Source organism: Schistocerca nitens, chromosome 1, assembly GCF_023898315.1.
Source record: "Schistocerca nitens isolate TAMUIC-IGC-003100 chromosome 1, iqSchNite1.1, whole genome shotgun sequence".
NCBI lineage: Eukaryota > Metazoa > Arthropoda > Insecta > Orthoptera > Acrididae > Schistocerca > Schistocerca nitens.
The window spans coordinates 1,029,327,192-1,029,337,727 of NC_064614.1; the positions used below are offsets into that span (position 1 = coordinate 1,029,327,192).

At 40.3% G+C, this 10,536-nt stretch overlaps 1 long non-coding RNA gene across 4 annotated transcripts in view; it reads left to right on the top strand.

The window, feature by feature from the left end:
* LOC126196844 (uncharacterized) overlaps positions 1–6,402 on the top strand; it is a 32,099-nt gene extending 25,697 nt beyond the window's left edge. For all 4 annotated transcript variants that reach the window (XR_007539283.1, XR_007539288.1, XR_007539299.1 and 1 more), the window contains one exon: positions 4,095–6,402. This is a non-coding gene — a long non-coding RNA (uncharacterized LOC126196844). The remainder of the gene's footprint in view (positions 1–4,094) is intronic.
* The last annotated feature ends 4,134 nt before the right edge of the window (positions 6,403–10,536 follow it).

The window sequence follows — 10,536 nt, forward strand, 5'->3', positions numbered from 1 at the left end:
AGAAACCACTTTGAGTAGAGTATTCAAATTTTCAGGGAGTAATAACATACATATCCTGAGTCTACTGAACTAAAAGAACAACATAATGTTTTGTATACTTAAAATTATTTAGGATAATGTACAAAAAAGTACACAAAACTTTAATCCTGTGATTAAAAAATTGTATTTCTGAAAGCAGTGGCTGAAATGCAATTGTTGTGGGTCAGCAGACTCAGATCATACAGTTGAATGTCCTGTCAAAGTTTCCTGTCAATGGCTACAGTGGTTCTGAAATACAGATAAGCCAAGTCACTAAATTTATCATTGTCAGGATAGGGCATTCCAACTCCCCTTAATCTAGTTTTCTTGGCCTGGTATTTTGTTCCAAACAACCGTCATTGAATCTATGATCAGGTTATTTTATCCATTCCTTTTTTGACATCTGAAGAGAAGTCCTGCAGACAGTTTTTCTTCTGGCGTCATTTTACTGGAAAGACCCACCCATGGGGAGAGAGAGCTTCCTTCTATTTGCTAATGCATACAGCACTACATTTACGCTGAACTTTTCATTCCCAGAACTTCCAATGGGAACACTTTTAACGCCCTTTGTAGTGACAATAATATTTGACAGCATATCAAAGTAACCTGGTCTCAGATTTTCATTGCCCATATGGCCTAACAAATAGTCCTGCTATTTTCTGTGATGGGTTATACAATGCTGACACTCAAGTAGTTTTTGTCAAAAACTGTCGGACGTTGCTTCGCAAGACTTGCTCTGCTTTGTGACATAAACCCCACCCTCATAATCTTCATGCACCACCCAGCACTTGTTTGATTTCCACGGCGAATGTGGTATGAAAATTCATAGTTATTGCTCATGCCTTCATTTGGGTAATATATTGAATTACCAGGAAGCCTTGATTGTCTTTCTTTTGTGTGAACAACATGCTGATCCAACATCTGAAACGTTGCAGCTTCGTTCCCCAGGAAGATTGGCACGTAGAACTCACGTTCTTTATTATTTATCTGATATTGTTGTTGTCTTCAGTTCTGAGACTGGTGTGATGCAGCTCTCCATGCTACTCTATCCTGTGCAAGCTTCTTCATCTCCCAGAACTAACTGCAACCTACATCTTTCTGAACCTGCTTAGTGTATTCATCTCTTGGTCTACCTCTATGATTTTTACCCTCCACGCTGCCCTCCAACGCTAAATTTGTGATCCCTTGATGCCTCAGAACATGTTCTACCAACCGGTCCCTTCTTCTGGTCAAGTTGTGCCACAAACTCCACTTCTCCCCAATTCTATTCAATACCTCGTCATTAGTTATGTGATCTACCCATCTAATCTTCAGCATTCTAATCTTCAGCATTCTTCTGTAACACCACATTTCGAAAGCTTCTATTCTCTTCTTGTCCAAACTGGTTATCGTCCATGTTTCACTTCCATACATGGCTACACTCCATACAAATACTTTCAGAAACGACTTCCTGACACTTAAATCTATACTCGATGTTAACAAATTTCTCTTCTTCAGAAACGCTTTCCTTGCCATTGCCAGTCTACATTTGATATCCTCTCTACTTCGACCATCATCAGTTATTTTGCTCCCCAAATAGCAAAACTCCTTTACTACTTTAAGTGTCTCATTTCCTAATCTAATCCCCTCAGCATCACCCGACTTAATTCGACTACATTCCATTATCCTCGTTTTGCTTTTGTTGATGTTCATCTTATATTTTCCCTTCAAGACAATGTCCTTTCCGTTCAACTGCACTTCCGAGTCCTTTGCTGTCTCTGTCCGAATTACAATGTCATCGGCAAACCTCAAAGTTTTTATTTCTTCTCCATGGACTTTAATACCTACTCCGAACTTTTCTTTTGTTTCCTTTATTGCTTGCTCAATATACAGATTGAATAACATCGGGGACAGGCTACAACCCTGTCTCACTCTCTTCCCAACCACTGCTTCCCTTTCATGCCCCTCGACTCTTATAACTGCCATCTGGTTTCTGTACAAATTGTAAATAGCCTTTCGCTCCATGTATTTTACCCCTGCCACCTTTAGAATTTGAAAGAGAGTATTCCAGTCAACATTGTCAAAAGCTTTCTCTAAGTCTACAAATGCTAGAAACGTAGGTTTGCCTTTCCTTAATCTTCCTTCTAAGATAAGTCGTAAGGTCAGTATTGCCGCATGTGTTCCAACATTTCTACCGAATCCAAACTGATCTTCGCCGAGGTTGGCTTCTACCAGTTTTTCCATTCGTCTGTAAAGAATTCGCGTTAGTATTTTGCAGCTGTGACTTATTAAATTGATTTATCTGATTCCCCTTCCGAATATTGCTTCTCTGACACCAAATTCTTTTTCTACTGCGTGAGTGGCCTCTGCTTTATAAATCACCATTACCTTCAAATTAGCGTCATATTGTCTGCGGGAATCGTGAACCCATATATGTATGTCTCTCAACACAGTCACGGCTGTAATATGCATCAACTGTGTCTGCTACAATTTACAGTCCTTTTAGTGCAATTTTAGGCAAACTGAATGACAACAATGTATTTTCCTCTTTGCTCCCTACAGCTGAAAGTGCAGAAATTGTATCACTTTGGATTAACGCTATAGCCAACCACAAAAATAAAGTTCTGTAGAGCAGTAGCAGCTTCGCCACTTGTAGATACACACATTACATTTATTGTGCCTCATTTAAAGTATTCTGTGTGACTATTTTTTGTTAGTATTAAATTTTCTTCTGTAGAAATGTATACTATTGTTGTTTGTTCAGTTCCAAAGCGCCCCCCCCCCCATCCAATGATCAATTTGGAATAAAGTATCATCTTATAGGCAGGTAAATGCAGTATTCTGTGGCTCCATGAAATTATCTGGGTAATCTAAAATTTGCTTCACTAGGTGATCAGGTATGTTAAATCCCAGTGGAAGCTCTGTCAGACACTTCTGAATGGCAGTTTCAGTCAATACTTCAAGATGCCTGCCACGTTGTGCAACTAGAATGAGATTTTCACTCTGCAGCGGAGTGTGCGCTGATATGAAACTTCCTGGCAGATTAAAACTGTGTGCCCGACCGAGACTCGAACTTGGGCACACAGTTTTAATCTGCCAGGAAGTTTAATTGTGCAACTAGTATTTACAAAAACTTTTCATATTATCTCTTCTTTCCCAATAATATAATCCATTCCTCAGTTCACTATTTCTCTCCAGAAGCTTTATAGAAAATTTAATTTTCTGCATTTCGTTGCAGTTGCCTTTACAATATTGAATAAAATTGCTGGATGGTGTTTTCTTTTCTCATAAAAATATTTCACTAATAGGTTGGTCCACAAAACATTACAGAGATTATGTCTTTCTAAAACCAACTTCTGGCAGATTCATAAGTATTATTTGCCAGTTACAGGTAGGTTTCAGGTTCAGTTTTATTTGATTTACTTGTATTCTGTTCCACATCATCAGCACAGTTAAATACGTCACCCACTTGGGTGTTCGTACTACTACTGGCTCATGCTGTGTGACAAGCTCTGATTTTAGTTAGTGGTGTGTAGACGTAATATGAGTTCATCAACTTTTCAACTTCTGTTCATTGCCAAATTGTACAAAAAGTAGTGCCTTTCTCACAGCATCAATAGCAGATGTCAAAGTTACAACTACGCTGTTCTGTTCGCCAACTTTAACAAATATTTGCTACAGTGCCATCTTTTTCACAAATTTATTTAAAACTTGTCTCTGCAGCTACTAAAAATTGGTATTTATTTTACCATATACATTTTGTTCAATTCATTTTGGTTTGCTTTTAGATCTAAAATAGTTTTTGAAAATGCTTGTTATAGCATTTGGAGTGTCTAGACGGGCATTTTACAATAGTATACATGACTGTCTTACTTTTATTAATATGTTGGTTCAATTTGTAATGATCATTTCTTAATGCATTTATAAACTGAGTAACTTCTGAAAGTGCTTGCCATGATGAAAATAGTGGGACACAATATGACAGATAATGATTCCATGTTAGTAGAACTGAGCAAGTACTTTAAAATTTATAGAATAATGGTTGTTATACAAAGCTGCTCTTAGGTGACTTCTAATCACAGTTCATCTTGTTCCAGGTTACTGATGTGCCCTAATCATCAGTATGTAATTGCACAAACGTTTATGAAGATTCCATCAAGAAAAGAGCCTGAAATGAATGTGCAAAATGACCATGGAAAAATATATGGTCCAGTCACATTAACGTGACCACTGCCTATGTTTAGCATCAATGTGCAAGAACCACTCAGATGACAGGTGGCAGCACTAGCAGAGGAGGGTGTACAAAGCATGTCAAAGGCACGCAGAAAACAGTGCAGTCATTTTCATAATGTGAAAACGGAGCAATGTATCTGACGTCCAAAGAGGCATGATAATTGACTTTCTGTCCGAGGATGGAAGCATTTCTGTAACGGCTAAGTTTGTAAACTGTTTGCAAGTCACTGCTGTTAATGTATACCGGCATTGTAAATATGGTGCTCCACGGGCCTTAAATGGCAGGGATGAATGACAGTTTCAGGGATGTGTGTGGACAAATAGGTGTGCAAGTATTGAGCAACTGACTGCCCAGATGAACTGAGGCAAGCTAACACTGCATTATCAATGAATTTTCAGTGAATGTTGCTGCATATGAACCTCTGTAGCAGGTGTCTCACACATGCTGACTGCTATTCATCGGGATGAAGGCTGAAATTTGCACTACAGTACCAGAACTGGACACGCACTGATTGGTGCCAGGTGGTTTTTTCAGATGAATTGCGTTTTGTGCTCCATTGGACAGATGGCTGTTGGTGTGAACAGCACAGCACTAGAGTTGGCAAGGCTCCACATCTGTATCAAGAGCTTCCAGAACCTCATTGACTGTCTTTCTGCATGTCTCATCAGCAATCCTCACTACAGAAGGTGGTTATTTAGACTTTTGACTTGTGGTCACATTGATGTAACTGGACTTTGAATATTTGACATTTATCTACGAGGGCTGTTTTTTAAGTAAGGGCCGTTTGCGCGTATAGTCCCGTAGTTTGTGCGGACGCCGCAACAAACCACCGCGCCACTTGCCAGCATCCTTCCCACTCACACTGATGCAAGTTGCAGCTCTGTAGCTGACTTGTACGCATCGCTGTGCTACTTTATAATGTTTACGATTATTGAATCGCCCGCCGCGTGAGAGATACGATCAGTGATACGTTTTTTGACCGCGAGAAGCCTATCAGCTGCAGAAATTCATCGTCGGTTAACAGAAGTTTATGGCTTGAATGCAGTGAGTGAAGGTAAAGTGCGTCAATGGGTTAGAGAGTTTAAAAATGGCCGTCAAAACGTCCATGACGAAGAACGCTCAGGCCGGCCCTCTGATCACTGATGATTTGGTGGCTGCAGTCGAAACAAAGATTCGTGAGGACAGAAGATTCACAATTTCCACTCTTTCTTTGGAATTTCCACAAGTTTCAAGATCGGTTTTGTACAAAATTGTGTCTGAAAACCTAAACTTTAAGAAACTGTTCTCGGTGGATACCCAGACTCCTCACAGAGGACCACAAAGGGAAGAGATTTGCCACTTCATTGGACTTTTTGATTCGTTACGAGGAAGAAGGGGATGACATGTTGAGTCAAATTGTCACTGGAGATGAAACATGGGTATCCCATATCACTCCCGAAAGCAAGCGACAATCGATGGAATGGCGACACACAACCTCACCCGTCAAGGTCAAATCCAGACACGCTGTCAAAGCGCAAGATTATGGCAACTATGTTCTGGGACCGGCGCAGTGTTTTGCTAGTGGACTTTATGCCACGAGGAATGACAATCAACTCGGATGCCTACTGTGCAACTCTAAAGAAGCTCCGCAGAGCAATTCAAAACAAAAGGCGTGGCATGCTGACAAAAGGAGTTTTGCTCCTGCGCAATAATGCTAGGCCTCACCTCTCAAGACTCGGGATTTGATTGATTCTTTTGGCTGGGAAGTTTTGGACCATGCACCAGACAGCCCCGACCTTGCTCCTAGCGATTTTCACCTTTTCCGGTACCTGAAACACCGTCTTGGCGGGCAGTGCTTCAATGACGACGAGGAAGTGAAAGTGGCCATGAACTCTTGGCTGTCGGAGCAGGCGGCCGAATTCTTTGAAGAGGGAATTAAAAACTTAGTTGTACGGTATGACAAGTGCTTAAATAAACAACTATGTAGAAAAATAGGTAAAAGCGTGTAGAATTAGAAAATAAGTTTTTTTCCAAAAGTATTTGTATCTTTTTTAAAAATAAAAACGGCCCTTAAAAAACAACCCTCGTATTTAAATGCTGGTGGAGGAAAACACAGGGTCGAGAAAATATATATTCTTATATTTTGTGTACGCTGCCACTTCAATTTACAAACCATAATAAATATTTCATGTGTTTTATTTTTATGTACAATTTAGTGTCAACCTATTTTTCTACATGTGTATACCTGTCCCAGTAAACTAAGTTAATTATTCAACAGTAAAATTTTATTGGAGTCTGACACTTAACAAACTGACAGAAAAATAAAAAAGTAAATCAACAGCAAGAAGGCATAAACGAAAGTTGGTAGGCATGTTTCTACATATGAAAGATTTCCTGACGGAATGCCCTTTTTTAACCACTTACGTTGTCAGTTGCGTTTGTCATCTGAGTTATCAGCAGTTTCAGCAAATGATGTATGGGCTCCTGACCGTGTTTTTCTTTTTATCCATCTTTCCAATGTGGCAAAGGCCATTTAATTTTTTAGTTCATGACTTCTGTTTATGGCGTATTTTATAGACCTCCCTGTTTTTAGCTGTCTTCTCTTCCGTCAGTTGCGATTAACGTGTAGTCGTTATTAACTCCTCCCCTGTCTTCATGCTCTACGGTACTGATGTGAGTGCGTATGATCCTAGTTGTTTTTGTGTCCTAAAACAAGCAAACAAACATCTGAATGACTACGTCCATTCAAATTTAGTGCCAGGGGCACAAGTATGGTGCTGATAGTGCCATTGTAAGATTGCAGTTAAGGTTGGCTTTAAATTCATGCAGTAACAGTTTTGAGCGTTTGTTACCTTTCAAATTGGATGTGCTGAGTTGATGTTAGTCAAGAATGCCTTTAAAGCATCAAAGATGCCATTATCAACACTTCACTGAGTTTGATATGGTTGTGTAACAAGCCTACGAGAAGGCAGAATGTCCCTTCTGCGACATTGCTGAAAGACTCGGTGGGAGCATAGCCACTGTACATGATTGCTAGCAGCTGTAGTCACAAGATCATATGGTCGCAAGAAGACCCAGATCTGAACAGCCATGTGGTACAACTGGGGAGAAGACAACCATGAATGGCATATGGGTGTGCTGTATCGTACTGCTTCTGCAGCAGCAAATGGAGGAGCAGTGACACAACGAATTGTTACAAATCGGTTAGTTCAAGGACAGCTCCAAACCACAAGTCCTGTAGTGTGCATTCTGCTGACACCAAACCATCATTATTTTGTGACTTCAGTGGTGTTAAGTGAGAGCGAGGTGGAGGTCTGTTGTGTTTTCTGATGAAAACTGATTCTGCCTCAATGGCAGAGATGGTTTGTATTGGTTAGAAGTCGTGCAGATAAGGGCTGCAACCTGACCTTTATTGTGTGCTACACACACACAACCTACTGCTGGAGCTCTGCTGTGTGGTGCAATTTCATGACAGCAGGAGCACTCTCAGTTACCCCATTGAACCTGACTAAATTTGCATGTCAGTCTGGTGATTTGACCTGGTGTTCTGCAATTCGTGATTAGAATTCCAAGGGATGTTTGCCAATGTTATAATGCTTCTCCACATACCGCTGTTGTAACCCAGCATGCTCTACAGTGTGTGTACCTGTTGCCTTGGCCTGCTTGGTCACCATGTGTGTATCCAATGTAGCACATATGGGACATCATCAGATGACAACTCCTGCGTCATCCACACACAGCATTAATCATTCTTGTATTGACCAACCAAGTGCAGCAGGCATGGACCTCCATAACACAGGTGACATTCGGAACCTACACAACCCATTGCATACACATTTGCATGCTTGCGTTTAGCATTCAGTGCACCAGTGTCTCACATTTAAGCGAACTGGTGATTTTGCAATGTTAATAACTCGGATATGTAATGTAGACAAATGCATTCCCAAAATTTCATTACTCCACATTAATTACGTTTTGGTGGTGTGATTATGTTCAGTCAATGTATATAAGCATAGCAGAGGAGAATGGGAAATGATTATAGTGATGATACAGGCTACAAAGGGTAATTCCACTGACAAAAATGACTATTGACAGTCGGCGCCTGTGAATGAGGAATTTGAAAACAGCAAAAGTGGTTTCACTGTTAGCTACTATCATTAGCATCTGTGGAAAGTGGTTGAAGAACAGTGAAACAACAAGTAAGCGACAAGGTGTTGGTTGTCCACCTCATCACAGGATATGCAGGTCGGAGGTTTGCTCACTCTGTAAAATAAGGATTGTTGCATTCTGAAGCAAATCTGATGTCAGCATGAAGTGGATGCCGGCACAAGTTTTTCAGGGCACACCATTCAACACACATTGTTCAAAATTAGCTCTGCACCAGATGACACCTGTGTGTTCCCTTATGACCGAATGACATTGTTAACTAAGATTGCAGTGAGCACGGAATCATTGAGAGTGCAATGGAAACGTGTCCCCTGGTCAGATGACTCGTGTTTCTTGTTGCAGTAGTTCAGTGGTCTTGTGTGGATACGCCATCGCCCTATGGGCACAGGCTGGATGGAGGACCGTCGTGCTATGGAGGACATTTACTTGGCTTCCATCGGACCTGTAGAGGTCCCCATAGTGACTATGGCTTGTGTGAATACAATTCCATACCACCTAAATGCAAGAATTTTTAGCATATTGCACCCCGTCAGCAACTGTGATAGACTAATATTTTGAAGAATCGGCCTTAGTTGCACAAATTTTCTGGTCTTTACCAGGTTTCGGTTAAATTAATCTAGCCTTCTTCAGAAGCATAAAATTACTATAACATGCCAAAGTAAGGCACAGTCAGCATTAAAATTAAAACCTATTTTACTGTGGTACCATGTTGAATTAAACCTACTTAACTGAAGTTCAGCCCCACCCCAGTAGTTGAGATTTGGTGACATTCACCTGGAGTGCCTGATCATTGAAGTATTTCGTTACTTCTGTTACACCACTAGTAGGAAGAGATTCTAGCTCATTAGATTCACTCCCATAGAATAAGATTGACGTGTCATGCATAGCTTACGATATGGGAGTTAATGGGTTTTGCAATGTCGTTAATATGTATAAGGAAGAGAGGGGGTCCAAGGATTGAGCCCTGTGGTACACCTTGTAATACAGGTTCACTGGTGGACTGGGAGTCCATGATTTTAGTATCTAGTTTGTATGACAATTTAGTGCTTTGCTTACGATTCAGCAGGTATGTGGTTAGAAGATTCATGCCTTGATCCCTAAGATTTTAGCTTTTTAAGAAGTACCCTTAGTATACAGTATCAAATGCTCTTGTCAGATCCAAAAATATACCTGCAGTCTGCATCTTCTGGTCCATCAGACAGTAAACTTCATGGATGAACTGTGTAACTGCTGTGGTTGTACTTACCGTATTTGCTCAAATCTAAGCCACACTTTTTTTCCGGTTTTTGTAATCCAAAAAACCACCTGTGGCTTAGAATCAAGTGCAAAGCAAGCAGAAGTTCTGAAAAATGTTGGTAAGTCCCGCCACAACTAACTTCAGCCATCGAATATATGTAGCACTACACAGACATGCTTTGCAGGCACAAAGATAAATACTGGTGGCAAAACCTTTGCATCAGTAAATAAATTGCAAGAAAAGGTAGAAGAATGTAGTAATTATGCCATGTATTCTTTTGTTTTTGCTGCTATCTCATTTAAATCCTGTCTGCCTAATAAAATACGAAAGTAGAGACAGTTACAATAATGCATTTTCAGCTTAGAACGATGTAAACACCTATAACAAAGAGAATGGCACTTACCAGATCAAAGCACAATAAGTAATTGATTCAAACCATATGAAGCACGTGAAAAAGGAAGGGTACATGTATAAATACGGACGGAGCGCCTGACACATAGCAATGGCTATTTGGTAAAGCTTAACTGTTAAGCTTAAGACTCGAACCAAACTACTGTAGCCGTATCTTCATCCATTTGACCTAAATTGTGTCTCATGTTACAATGGACCAACTTCGTTTCGATTTGGAGGTGTGGTCTAAAACTTTTCTCTCTTGAATTTTGAGTCTCAAATTTCAGGTGCGGCTTAGATTCGGGAACATTTTTTTTCCTTGATTTAGTGTCTCATTTTTCAGATGCGGCTTGGATTCGAGTAAATACGGTAGTTCTGAAGCCATGCTGCGAATCTACAAGCAGTTTGTTTTGTGAATAAAGGCACTTAGCTGAGAAAGGATATGCTTTCGAATATCTTACTAAAAGTGGGAATTAATGATATTGGTCTATAGTTGGAGACATCTTCCTTACGCCCCTTTTTATACACTGGT